The sequence below is a fragment of the Chelonia mydas genome, chromosome 14, assembly GCF_015237465.2.
Source record: "Chelonia mydas isolate rCheMyd1 chromosome 14, rCheMyd1.pri.v2, whole genome shotgun sequence".
NCBI lineage: Eukaryota > Metazoa > Chordata > Testudines > Cheloniidae > Chelonia > Chelonia mydas.
Window position 1 is genome coordinate 40,838,437 of NC_051254.2, and position 13,862 is coordinate 40,852,298.

The window sequence follows — 13,862 nt, forward strand, 5'->3', positions numbered from 1 at the left end:
GCAGGCTAGCTTCCTGTCGGTGCTAGGTGCTGCTTTCACCTCCCACTCCCCGGGCTCTGCCTGTGTCCCAAAGACCAGCCTCACCCACTACTGAGATGGGCAGGGCTGCAGGGAATGGGGGTGGGGGGAGGGGCAAAGGGTAACGACAGGAAGATGCCAAACTAGTGTTGTGAGGCATGAAAGGGCAGGTCACTAAACCCAAGCTGGTAACAGCAGAGCAAAGGGCGGTGATGGGAGCTGGCCCAGCCAAGTGGGGTTTGAAGAGGGATCTGGAGGTGGATTGAGAGGCTCCTTAAGCCCTGGGAGAGAGAGGCCAATCCAGACACTGGGGGCTGCATGAACAAAACCCTGTAGGCCCAAGGGGGAGAAGGTGAAGGACAAAGGAGGGAGGAGGTGGTGGAGTGGGGTCAGGAGGGACCTTCCCCTGGGGACAGGTTATCCTAGACTGTGAGGTGTCTTGCTCCTTCCTCTGGTGCTGGCCAGAGTCACAGACAGGAGAGTGGGCAGAGGGACCCCCGGTCTGGTAATCCCTGCGATCCTGGGAGTGCAGCCCAAGAACTGGAACGGGGGCAGAGCTAGGGATGGAGATGTGGGCAGGGGCAGGGCCGTGCAGCTCTGTCAAGTGAGGATGAGCAGCGTGATCCGATCCTTGCCTTGAACTTTGTAGAGTCAGTTACCCAATGGGCGGAGACACTGATGGATTTAGAAAGATAAACTCAACCCGGAGAGAGAGACAGAGACACTGGCCTTGGGGTTACGGCACTGGGCTGGGACTTAGCCAATGCGGGCTCAGCTCCCAGCTCTGCCCCAGACTCCCTGTGAGACCGTGGGCAAGTCACGGTCACTGAGCTCAAACTTTGCACGTGCGCACAAGGGATCTCCTCTGGCTAGAGAACGTGCGTGGGAAACTTCCAGTGGAAAGCAGCCTCTCTGGAGCAGATGGAGCAGCCTGACAAGACAGAGTTGGTCACGGGACGTTGTTCATTAGAAGCTTAGCTATGGGGTCACCACGAGGTGTGTCTGGCTCTCATCCTGCCTGTCGGGCCATGCGTCTTTACTTCCTATGTGGTTTCACAGTCACTTTCATGGAGAAGCAAAGCTCCTGCCACAGGCCTGAGCCTGAAGCTACAGACTGAGTCCAAATACACTCAATCACTGTGTTACAGTTGCACCCCTGTGTGAAGGAGACGAGCACGTGTGGAGCTGATTTAAGCACAGCCAAGTGCTGTGGAGACTTTGATTGTTCCGGCACTAATACTCCTGGAGGAATTCAGCCCCAACTGCCCTGCCGCATTCATGTCCCCTGCAGAATTTTCGCTTCCCCACAGAAAAAGGACAGGGAAGCAAAGGGAAGCTGCAAAAGTGGTCAAGCACGTCTCCCCAGCAGCGCAGGTATGTTGTTTCAGGTGCCCAGAGCAGCCAGCAGAGAGGTAAATCATCACAGGAGTGGGGGGCAGGGCTGGGGATGCCCCAGTCGGTGCCTCCTACCCTGCACCAGGTTCAGGTGCTAGTCCCAGCTGGGGAAGACTGAACTTCCTCTATTTTGCACAGAGGAACCTCTTCCCCAGAGGAGCCGGGCCAGATCAGACCCACCCGCAGAAATGTCCCCTGGCTGCAGGAAGCTCTGCATCCTCCCCAACCCCCATCGCTCCTCGGCCACAGGGGGAGGGATCACTATACAGGGAGCTGCTCCCCCTTCCGCCCAATCCCTGTGCATCCAGACCCCTCCATCCTCAGATCCCCCAGCTGAGCCTCAGGCTCCCACACCCAGATCCCTCCCTGACCCCCCCCCCACCACATCCAGACACCCAGCCCTGCACCCCAACAAGCCCCATGCCTGGATCCCCACCGCAATGAACCCTACCCCCATGGCACCTGGACCGTCCTAATGGGCCCGGACCACCTTCACCTGGACCCCCTACAGAGTCCCATTGCCCTGCACCCAGAACCCTCCAATGAGCCCCTCGGCATCCAACTCCCTCCTACATCCAGACCCTCCGCTGAGCTGCTCGCACCCAGAACCCTCTGGATCCCCCCCCCCCACACACACACTAAGCCCTCCATGCTTGGATCCTGCTGGGCTGAGCCTGCTTGCCCCATACCCGGCGCAGAGGGGCAGGACCCCAGGGTGTTTCTGGGGCAGGCCCAGCCCTTGCACTGTCTCAGGGTCGGGCGCAGCCTCCCTGGCATGTCTGTGTCCTGGGGCGGAGGTGGGAGAAGGGGGCTGCTGGGTGACCTCCTAAGTTCTTTGTAAGCTGCGCGGCCGCCTGGTCCCGGGGCCTGCTGCGGCGCCCCTCCCCCGACCCCAATGCAGCCACAGACCTGCCACGGCGGGGCGAGGCGCCCCACCCCCACAGCCCAGGTGCTGCTGCCGGGGAGAGACATCGGGGGGGGGGGGAGGTCCCCTCTCCCCGCCATAGCCACGGTGCACCCTCCTGCACCCCAAACCCCGCATCCCTGGCCCCGCCCCAGAGCCCGCACCCCAACCCTCTGCCCCAGCCCTCAGCCCCCTCCCACACTCTGAACCCCTTGCCCCCCACACCTGCCACATCAATTTTATTCTGTGCACCAATATGGAGGTGATGTGTCTGGCTGTGGGTCCAGTTCCCTTCGGCCTTAGCAAAATAGTCACATTTCCCTTGGATCCAGAACCAGCCTGGGCACCAGGAGGCAGCTGGGGGGCATGGAGGAGACTCCTTAAGTATCACCACTGGGAGGGGGCCGGGAAAAGTAAGAAAAGACCCAGGGTGAGAGATCATCTCGTCTCTGTGGAGAACAAGCAGGAACAGAAAGTGCCAAACCAGATCAGACTAGTGGCCTAGATGGGCCGCTCTCGTAGTCTGGCCAGCGCCAGGGGCTTCATAGGAAATGGCAGGACGCCCTCTCGTGGTAGCGTTGCCAACTTTCTAACTGCACAAAACTGAACACCCTTGCCCCATCCCCTGCCCTGAGGCCCCACTCGTTCCAGCCCCCTGCCCTCTGTCGCTCCCTCTCCCTCCCTCACTTTCACGGGGCTGGAGTTTGGGATGCGGGTGGGGGTGCAGGTTCCGGGGTGGGGCCAGAAATGAGGGGTTCAGGGAGCTGGAGGGGGCCCTGGGCTGGGGCAGAGGGTTGGGTTGCAGGAGGGGGTGCGGGCTCTGGGAGGAAGTTCGGGTGCGGGACAGGGTTCGGGCTTTGGCCGGGCGGTGCTTACCTCAGGTGGCTCCCAGTTGGTTGCGCAGCACGGCTAAGGCTGGCTCCCTACCTGCCCTGGCTCCGCGACGCTCCCGGAAGCGGCCGCCACGTCCAGCCCCTAGGCGGAGGCACGGCCAGGCAGCTCTGTGCCGTGCACAGCCTGCGCCCACAGACTCCGCCCCTGCAGCTCCCATTGGCTGCTGTTCCCCCTGGTGCTTGGGGCGGGAGCAGCGCGTGGAGCTTCCCTGGCTGCCCCTGCACCTAGGGGCCGCAGGGACATGCCAGTCATTCCGGGAGCTGCAGGGAGCCAGGGGAGGCAGGGAGCCTGCCTTAGCCCCACGGACTGGACTGTTAATGCCCCGGTCAGGGTGCTGACTGCAGCCACCAGGGACCCTTTTGGACCAGGCATTCTGGTCAAAAACCAGATGCCTGGCAACCCTATCTCATGGGCAGTGGTGAGAGAGCCTGCTCCAGAGAACGTTTCCTCCAAAATGCAGTCAGAGGCCGGCTAGGCGCCGGAGCAGGAAGGTTCATATTCCTTCTCTTTGTACCCTGGTTCAGAGAGAATAACCTGCCCGGAGGGGTCAGGAGAACACTTCTCTCTGTCAGTGGCTGGCTCACGGCCTGAAGCAGGAGGGTTCGTACGCCCCAGACACTGAACCCTCTCCAGGATAACTCTGGAGGGTCTCATGATCCATGTCAAGGTCCCATCCTTCTGTGAATCCTGCTGAGCTCTGGGCCTCAGTAACAGCCTGTGGCAGTGAGTTACCCTGGCCACGAGGCTGCTAGTTACACGTTTTATGCAACAGGAGAGGGAGGAAGAGGTTTAAGAGTGGTGTAGTATAATTCAGTCAATTCTGTAGAATGGCCACTAGGGGAATCAGACCCCCACAACTGGGGGTGACCTTCTGGACTTAATGCTGAGGGTCTTGCTCCCAAAGACCAGCAAGAGAGTGAGTTTGTCTGTGGGGGGGCGGAGGGTGAGAAAACCTGGATTTGTGCTGGAAATGGCCCAACTTGATGATCACTTTAGATAAGCTATTACCAGCAGGAGAGTGGGGTGGGAGGAGGTATTGTTTCATGGTGTCTGTGTATATAATGTCTTCTGCAATTTCCACAGTATGCATCCGATGAAGTGAGCTGTAGCTCACGAAAGCTCATGCTCAAATAAATTGGTTAGTCTCTAAGGTGCCACAAGTCCTCCTTTTCTTTTTGCGAATACAGACTAACACGGCTGTTACTCTGAAACTAGCTTTTTATGTAGCCTGTTGTAAAACTAGGCAAATATCTAGATGAGTTGATGTAACCCCTGGAAGGCCTCTGAGTACCCCCAGGGGTACACGTATCCCTGATTGAGACCCACTGGTCTATACCATAATGGATGGAACAGGGAAGATGCATTGGGAGCTTTTGTTGGTAAAGGTGTGGACAGTCCTTGCACGCCCCCTTGTGGCCTAGTGTGGCACTCTGGGTGCACCCCTCCTTAATTTCACCGTGACACGGGCCTACTTGTGAGAGACTCCCACCCCCACCCCCCCTGTACTGTCCCCGTAGCCCCCCTGCCACATTCGCCCCTGCTGCATTTGGAGAAACAACTACGTCTAACTACGTCTATGGGGTCTACAAAAGTTTGTCGTTACCATAGAACAGTGGTTTTTAGCCTGTGGTCCGTGGACCCCTGGGGGTCCTCAGACTATGTCTAAGATTTCCAAAGGGGTCCACACCTCCACTGGAAATTTTGTAGGGGTCTGCAAATGAAAAAAGGTTGAAAACCAATGGTTTTCAGTTCATTTCTAATGTTGTTTGTTTGTTTTATAACGCAGCCATCAACGTCTCTTTAGCACACCAATAAGCCCAATATTTCCCCAGGCTTTTATGTTAGTACTGAATATGGGAGTAGTGAAATTATGGTTACCAGTGTTTGTAATTATTGTGGGAATACAGGAAAGAAGGACTGTGCTTAACCCGTCCCAAAGGAAGGAGTCACTTTCAGTGTTAAGAGAAAAGGAGTACTTGTGGCACCTTAGAGACTAACAAATTTATTTGAGCCTTGTTAAAACAAGGGTTTGAATGTCTGTGATAGAAAAAGGGGTGGGATCAGGAATATTAGCCAGGAGGCTGTATACCCTGGAAGGTCTTTCCTAGGCTGGTTTAACCTGTTTCCCATCCCATCCCGCTTAGCTGTTTAAAGAATAGAACTAAATAGGTTTCATTAGGAGCCACTTTTGTTATGTTAAATGGCTCACTGCGAGCTGAAGTTGCTTGTGGTGAGACTGTTTCTGCCCAGAACTGAAGTCACTTGTGGCAGGACTGTGTTTCTGCCCAGAAACAACCGTGCAGGGAAGGAACAAAGCCTGGATCAGGATTATAAAAATAATCCTGGAAGAAAGGAGCAGCTGAAAAGTGAATGAGGCTGTAAATGGAAATCCTCTTCTGCACAATCCATAATTAGGCGGCGGAACTCATTGCCACAAGATGTCACTGACGCCAAGAACTTGGCAAGATTCACAGTGGGCTTGGACTTTTATATGGGTGATGTGAGGATCCAAAGTTAGATACAAAGGAAGTTTTTTAATTACTAAAAAAAGAAAAAGTTAGAGAAAGGCTGTGAAGCTCTGTGCTTCAGGGCACTAATGGGGGCCGGGCAGTAACTTTCTCTGGGGGCAGATTATTGTATAACTGCAGGATTTCTTGCCTGGTCCTCTGAAGCAGCTGGTGCTGGCCACTGTCAGAGACAGGTGACTGGGCTAAATGGACCAGGGGTATGATGCCGCCTGGCAACTGCTATGTTTCTATTGATAAAAGCACTCACCGTATAGGTCTGGGCACTGTACATCCATTATAAAGTGTACCACATAGTAATGATAAAAACCAGAGACCTCCTTGCCCTGCAAATTACCCTCCAACCAAACCCTCCCAAACCCTAATTAGCCCCATGAAAAGGCCTGAAAGGAACCAGATTAACTGCAGTGTGTCCTGAACCAAGCTCCAGCAAGAGAGCTGTAGAGTCAAGCCTTCCTACTTCCACCACCAGGTGGCACTATTCAGGCTCAAAGCTTTTCTCCCCTCCATGGACGTCTCCCAGTAGCTGTTCTTTATCGTTGACCTGCAGCTCACGAAAGCTTATGCTCATATAAATTGGTTATTCTCTAAGGTGCCACAAGTCCTCCTTTTCTTTTTGCGAATACAGACTAACACGGCTGCTACTCTGTAACCTGTTTATTATTTGTGTTATTGTAACCTCTAGAAATTCCAAATACGGTTTGGAGCCTCGTTGTGGTAGGAGCTTTACACACACAATTCCATAGTTATTAGTTCATGGAGCTTTCTTTTTAAGAGCTTGAATTTTCAAAGTCCACTAACACCCATAAAGGACAGTCCGTGCCTTATCCTTTTTTGTATTTTTCCCTGCAAATTTGTTCCATCTGTGGCAGGAAGGATCTGCACACTGATTTTTGGTACAGGAAAGGGAAATCCGGAGTGATTGTGTACATAGGTACTCCCTGCATCGCTTGGAGAGCCTGAATTTTTGCTATGTCTCCCTCTCTGGCTATATAGATGGATACTAAATCTCATTTCTTCTGAGTTATGGATTTGCAGTGAGGACGGCAGAGGACTGTGCTTAACCAGACTCATGCAACCATGTGATTTGTAAAGTGCTACACAGGCAAAAAATGGATCTGGGGGAAAGCAGCTGATTACACGAAAAGAAAGGAACATGCAAAGCTTAGGAGAATCGCAGAAACCAGAGAAGACTCCTAGATTTCAAGGCCAGATCATCTCACCTGACCTCCTGCATAAGGCCAGAGAAACTCACCCACTGATTCCTGCATCAGACTCAATAAGGTGTAGCTGCTTAGATCACATGCTGTGTACCCCTCCGGAGAATGGATTGGTGCCTGCAGTCTGTTCTCCTGCACTTCACCCAGCCCTAGTTCTGCCCCTTTCCTGGGGAGGCTATTACACAGTCCAATAAATATCCTCTTGCCACTAAGAAATATTTTCAGAATGTTTCTGTTTGCTCTGTTCACGTTACTAGTTCTAGTCCTACCACTACCATGGAGTCTTTATGTGACCTTTCATCTCTCTGGGCCTCAGTTTCCCCACCTCTAACAAGGGGATAACACTTCCCTACCTCACAGTGGGGTTATGAGGGTGTCTAGAAACTGCAGGGCTCCCTGCAGCCGAGAGAAGATGGAGGAAACGTAGAGCTCTGTCTGTTTAGTTTATCAAACAGAAGATCAAGAGGTGACGTGATTCCTGTGTGTAAGTACCTTCACATGGAGAAAGTACTAGAGGGTCTTTAATATAGTGGAGATAGGCAGAAGAAGAAGCAGTGGTTGAAGCCAGACAAATTCAAAGGCGAAACCAGGCACAAATGTTTTACAGTGAGGGTGATTAACCACTGGAACAAGTGGCCAAGGAAAGCGGTGGATTCTCCATCGCTTGATGTCTTCAACCCAAGCCTGGATGCCTTTCAGGAAGATGCGTTAATCCAATACAAGTTACTAGGCTCACTGAGCAGATAATGAGGTGGGGTTCTCCAGCCTGTGATATCCAGGAGGTCAGGCTACATGATCTGATGGTCCCTCCTGACCTTAACATCCATGAATCAGGCAGGTCTTGGTTCAAGGCAGCCCATTGACATCAGTGATTGACTTCCTTGGGGTTTGGATCAGGGTCCCAGAGCACAGACACTGGCTATGCAGAAGAGCTGGACCTGAGCTGCCTTGAGCTTTGGCTTAGCTGGTCCCACTGTCACCGAGACCTGTTCCTTGGGCATCATCTGGCTCTAACCTCACCCATCTTTTATGGGTCCCACCAGCGAGCCTCAGGTTAGCTGGTGAAGCTGGTGGTGTCGTGGCAATGCTCCTCAGTGTGGGACTCCCTCCTCCTGGATGTTTGCCTCAGCACCTCTCTCCGCTTTACTAGGGGGAGTGTGTGGGAGAGTGGAGGAGGGATCCACTCTTATTATGGGATGGATTCATCTGGGTGCACAATAATTATCCTGTGTAGTGTTTTACACATTCAAATCCTTCCCACACTCTGCTCCTCACAGCACCTCTATCACTAGCAATCCCTCCTGTTAGTTTTTGTCAGTTGTCTAGTAGTTACAGCAGGGGGGGCTGGGAGCCAGGACTCCTGGGTTCTAGCTCCAGCTCTGGAAGGGGGGTGGGGTCTAGTTGCTAGAATGGGGTTCTGACTCCCTGTGGCATGTTGGGCAAGTCACTTCCCCGCTCTTGTGCCTCAGTTTCCCCCCTCTGTTAAATACTGATACTAACCCACCTTTATAAAGTGCTTTGGTAGCAGAGCATTCTCTTGGACAAAATATGCCCCTTCAACCAAACCCAATTTCCTGTGAGCGGTTTCGATCCTGCCAGCGTTCTTTGATTTTTGACATTGTGTTTCAGCCTGCAATAACGCTTTTCACTTTGTTCTGGTTTTTGAAAACTGAAAAAAAAAAAAAAATCTCGGGTTTTGATTTTGGGGGTTTCCTCCTTTCCTCTCCCCCCAACCCCCCGGTTCATTTCCCCACCAGAAAACAGGACGAAAGACTAGGGCGGGTGGCGGTGGAAACTCAGACACGCTGTACTTTATCCTGCCAATCAGTAACAGCCAGCTGGGCAGAATTCCATCTCTTCCTTGTTCCTCGTCCACCCTGTATCATAAACCAGATGCTTATCGCCATATGCTGCTCCGACTGCCACTATACATTTCATGTTTCATTTCAGGTTCCTGCTTGAGGAGATCCCACTTCTCCCACTGCTGGGTTTCTGCACGACCTCCCCTCTTACCCCAACCTTTAAACGCTGGCTCGCCTGGCATTTCCCAACAGGGAATGATTGCAGTGAGTGAACAACGGGATTTCAGGAAGAGAGGGGCACCCCGAAGGGTTAGTAGTTGTATTCCGTTCATCTTTCCATCAGTGTCCTTTGGAGACCTGCTCCCTGGCGTAACTGCAGAGAAAGGGGAAGGGCACTGATTTTACATCTCCTTGTTCTCAGCATCCTGTAAAGGGTTTACCCCTGTGTGTAGGGTTTAGTCTGTCCTGGTTCTTTCCTCTTTTGTGCTTTTCCACACTGATCCTCTTTAGCTTTCCTCTTGACTCCGCCCCAATAGTTTATTTCTAAAGCCAGACTGTTCTTAATGCCCGGAACGTTTCTACCCATTCACCACCCTTGTAACGTTCAGGCAGGAGTGGGGTTGATTGCTGGCCTCCTGTCTCTTTCTTATTCTGAGAGAGCTGTAGGGTTTAATCTGTCCGTGTTGGGATTTTCTGTAGCACTCAAAAGCACGACATCTGAAACGAATGACTGTTGCTTTGCAGGGTAAGTTCTCTCCTTTCACTGGAGCCCTCTGAGACGCCTGTCTGGGTTGATGGACAAAAATATCAAGTTGTTTGCAAGCATTGTTGTAGCTGTGTTGGCCCCAGGAGGTGAGAGAGACAAGGTGGGTGAGGTCGTATCTTCTACTGGACCAACTCCTTCACCTGGAGAAGAGCTTTGTGCAGCTCAAAAGTTTGTCTCTTCTACCAACAGAGGTTGGGCCAATAAAAAATATAGATTCATAGATACTAAGGTCAGAAGGGACCATTATGATCATCTAGTCTGACCTCCTGCACAAAGCAGGCCACAGAACCTCACCCACCCACTCCTGCGAAGAACCTCTCACCTATGTCTGAGCTATTGAAGTCCTCAAATCATGGTTTAAAGACTTCAAGGAGCAGAGAATCCTCCAGCAAGTGACCCATGCCCCATGCTACAGAGGAAGGCGAAAAACCTCCAGGGCCTCTTCCAATCTGCCCTGGAGGAAAATTCCTTCCCGACCCCAAATATGGCAATCAGCTAAACCCTGAGCATATGGGCAAGATTCACCAGCCAGATACCCAGGAAAGAATCCCACCTCATCTAACATCCCATCACAGGCCATTAGGCCTATTTACCATGAATATTTAAAGATCAATTAATTACCAAAATCATGTTATCCCATCATACCATCTCCTCCATAAACATAGGACCTCGCCCATGTTGTCCCTAAAATATTTAGGTCCAAATTCTCTGCTGCAGCCAGTGGCAAAAGGGGAGGTTGGGGATCACTGATTCTGAAGGCTTTCGTAGTCTGCACAGACTGACTGCCATGCAGAGGCATCCAGAGTGCAGCAGTGGGCACCTTCCCTGTGGTCAGCAAGAGGACCTGGGCAGCCAGCTCTGTGAAGCTGATGAAGTTAGGGCTGGATTCTGATCTCAGTGGCCCCGGAGTTAATCCAGAGTGACCCCCCCTGATTTACTCCAGGTTTGCACTGACCTGAGAGTGGAGTCTCCTTAAGCATTTGTGCGTGGAGATTGTCTAACTGAACAAAGCACTGCAACAAATTGCCTAGAGAGGTTGTGGAATCTCCATCATTGGAGGTTTTCAAGAGCAGGTTAGACAAACATCTGCCAGGGATGGGCTAGATAATACTTAGTCCTGGCTCAGGGCAGGGGACTGGACTAGATGACCTAGCAAATTCCCTTTCAGTCTCAAAGTTTTCAATTCTGAGTATCTTTCCTAGCCCTGAAGAAGAGCTCTGTGTGCCTTGAAAGCTTGCCTCTCTCCCCAACAGAAGTTGGTCCAATAAAATATATTACCCCCTCCACCAGGTCTCAGAATGTAATTGTAAATGGGGAATTGTCACCAATCGTATCTGTTTCCTGTGGGGTCCTGCAGGATCGGTTCTTGGCCCTACACTATTTAACAATTTTATCAGTGACCTGGAAGAAAACATAACATCCTCACTCACAAAGTTTGCAGGTGACACAAACACGGGGGGAGTGGTAAACAATGAAGAGGACTAGTCACTGATAGAGAGCGGTCTGGATCACTTGGCAAACTGGATGAAGGAAACAATGTACATTTTAATACGGTCAAAGGTAAAGTCATACGCCTAGGAACAAAGCATGCAGGCCATACGTACAAGACGGGGGACTCTACCCTGGGAAGCAGGGACTCTGACAAAGATTTGGGGGTCATGGTGGATAATCAGCCAACATGCGCTCCCAGTCCGATACTGTGGCTGAAGGAGCTAAGGCGATCCTGGGAGATATAAACAGGGGAATCTCGAGGAGGAGCAGAAGATTATTTTACCTCTGTGTTCGGCACTGGTGTGACCGCTGAAGGAATCCTGTGTCCAGTTCTGGTGCCCACAATTGAAGGAGGTGGTTGATAAATTGGAGAAGGTTCAGAGAACCATGAGAATCACTGAAGGATTCGAAAACCTGCCTTATAGAAGAGCTCAATCTATTTAGCTTAAAAAAGGGAAGGTTAAGGGGTGACTCGATTACAGTCTATCAGTACCTACATGGGGAACAAATATTTAATAATGAGCTCTTCAATCGAGCAGAGAAAGGTCTGAAATGATCCAATGGCTGGAAGTTGAGACTAGACAAATTCAGACGGGAAATAACAGGACATTTTTTAACAGTGAGCGTAATTAACCACTGGAACAATTTACCAAGGGTCCTGAGGGATTCTCCATCACTGACAATTTTTAAATCCAGATTGGATGTTGTTCTAAAAGTTTGGCTCTAGGGATTATTTTCGGAGCAGGTCTTTGGCCTGCATTATCCAAGAGGTCAGACCAGATGATCACAACGGTCCCTTCTGGCATTGGAATCTACGAGGGGATCTGCTACTTGCGGTTATTGCCAAGAGACGATGCTGCGTTTGGATTATAAGCTCTTTGGAGAAGGGAGTGCCTCTCGCTTTGCACGACTTCAGCACCTTGCACAGTGGTGCCCTGATCTCAGCCGGGGCCTCGGTGCTCTGTATACAATGATAAGCGTGCGCTTTGCCTCTGATTTTGCCCTGACGCAGGATTTGTGCTGGTGTTTTTGGAACAGAGAATTGAAAATTGCTTTTCCCCCATTAGGTTTCCTCACTGAACTGGGCTGTACCCAACAAGTAGGGATGAGACTGTGTCCCAACATTCTTTCTTAGACAACCCCCGATCACCCACACAATTCTCCTTCTACGGTACTTTTCTTGCCACTGTCGGTATGTCGCAATCTTTCTTGTATTTACCCTGTGAGGTAGGGCAGGACTGTTGTCCTCATAGAGGGCTAATGGTCAGACAGGGAGTCTGGGATGGAGCTGGGACCCAAATCCAGTTGTCCAGCCAATGCCCTACCCACAGCCCCAGCTTTGTGCTTCACTCTGCCGCCTTCCCTTTCTCCCCCAAAATAAAATTGACGCCTGTCTCCCAGTTGCAGCCTGCAACACCAAGTAGTTAAGCTGCCACTTTGTAGGCCGTCCTCCTTTACAGTGCACAGCATATGGGTGGAGTTTTCCTGTATATAGTTCAGGGACTATATCTGTTCTTTCTCTTTCAGTCCCGGAACTCGGTAAGTTCACTTCTCCAGGATCAGAGCGAAGTGGGGAGCGGGAGCCCGGTTTTCATACTTGTTCATTATTTAGGGAGTGGGGAGAGCGGGGTTTGAATCATATTGCAAAGCCTAGGGGTGATTTAGCTGCGGGGTGGAGAGGGGCAGAGAGAGGGGAGAGACAGGGGTGGGGGGGAGGGGAGGGGCAGGGAGAGACTGGGGTTGTGGGACGGGAGGATCGAAGCGCACCCCGGTGTACTAGGCAGTATTCACACCAGGAATAGGAATGAGCCAGGTCTGGTCTCTAAACTGAGCCTCTTTTGGGGACTGCAACGAGTTTCAGACCAAAGAGAAGACAGGCGGGGGGCGGGGACCCCTTGCATTGCTTGTGATTCAAGTCAGTAGTAAAACTGAAAGTATTTTGAAACACATCCTGCTATTGAGCTGACCTTGGCTTTAGGGGAGTGTTTCTCAGCCTTTGTATGTTGGCGACTCCCTTTGGACTTACAATAAAATTGTGACCTTCTCCCTTAAATTAAGACTTGGAAAAATTGTGACCCCCCCCCCCTTAAATATCATTAAGTAAATTAAATGATTAAAGACTCAGGGCTGGCATTAGGGGGTGGCAAGCAGGGCAATTGCCCAGGGCCCCATGAAGTTAAGTTACATGCTTCCGGCGTGGGCAGCGGGGCTCGGCCTTCAGCTTCAGCCCTGAGCCCCACCGCCCAGGGTGGAAGCATGTAACTTAGTTTCGTGGAGCCCCCTTGTAAAGGGGGCCATGGGCAATTGCCCAGCGTGCCACCCCCTAACACTGACACTGCTCTTGTGACCTCCTAAACCCATCCCGCAACCAGGGCCGTCCCTAGGGGGGTGCAGGGCCTGGGACAAATCTGCCCCCACCTGCTTAGGGGCCCTGCTGTGCATTGGTGGCTGGGCCGGTGGGACGGATCCGGCCTGGTGCTGGGCCACCAGCTGCTGCTGGCAGTTGCTGGCGCCTACCGTGGGGCTTTTGTTGGCCATAGCGCCCCAGTGGCTCAGGGCTCCGGCCAGGGCGGGGGACTCACTGCCCCAAAACACAGGCGGCCAAGCCAGGCACTGTCTCCACTAATTGCCAACAAGATGGTGGGCCCTGTGGAAGTGACAGATTTATCTTCCGGGACTGACCGCGCTGGCCAATTGCACCAGCCCACGGAGCCCCCAAAGCGTGGGCTCCGGAGTGGTTGCCCCGAGTCGCCCTACCCAAGGGATGGGTCTGCCCGTGACCCCCCCCCCCCCCCCGGGGTTCGCAACCCCCAGGTTGAGAAACACTGCTTTAGGGTGATCCCTTCA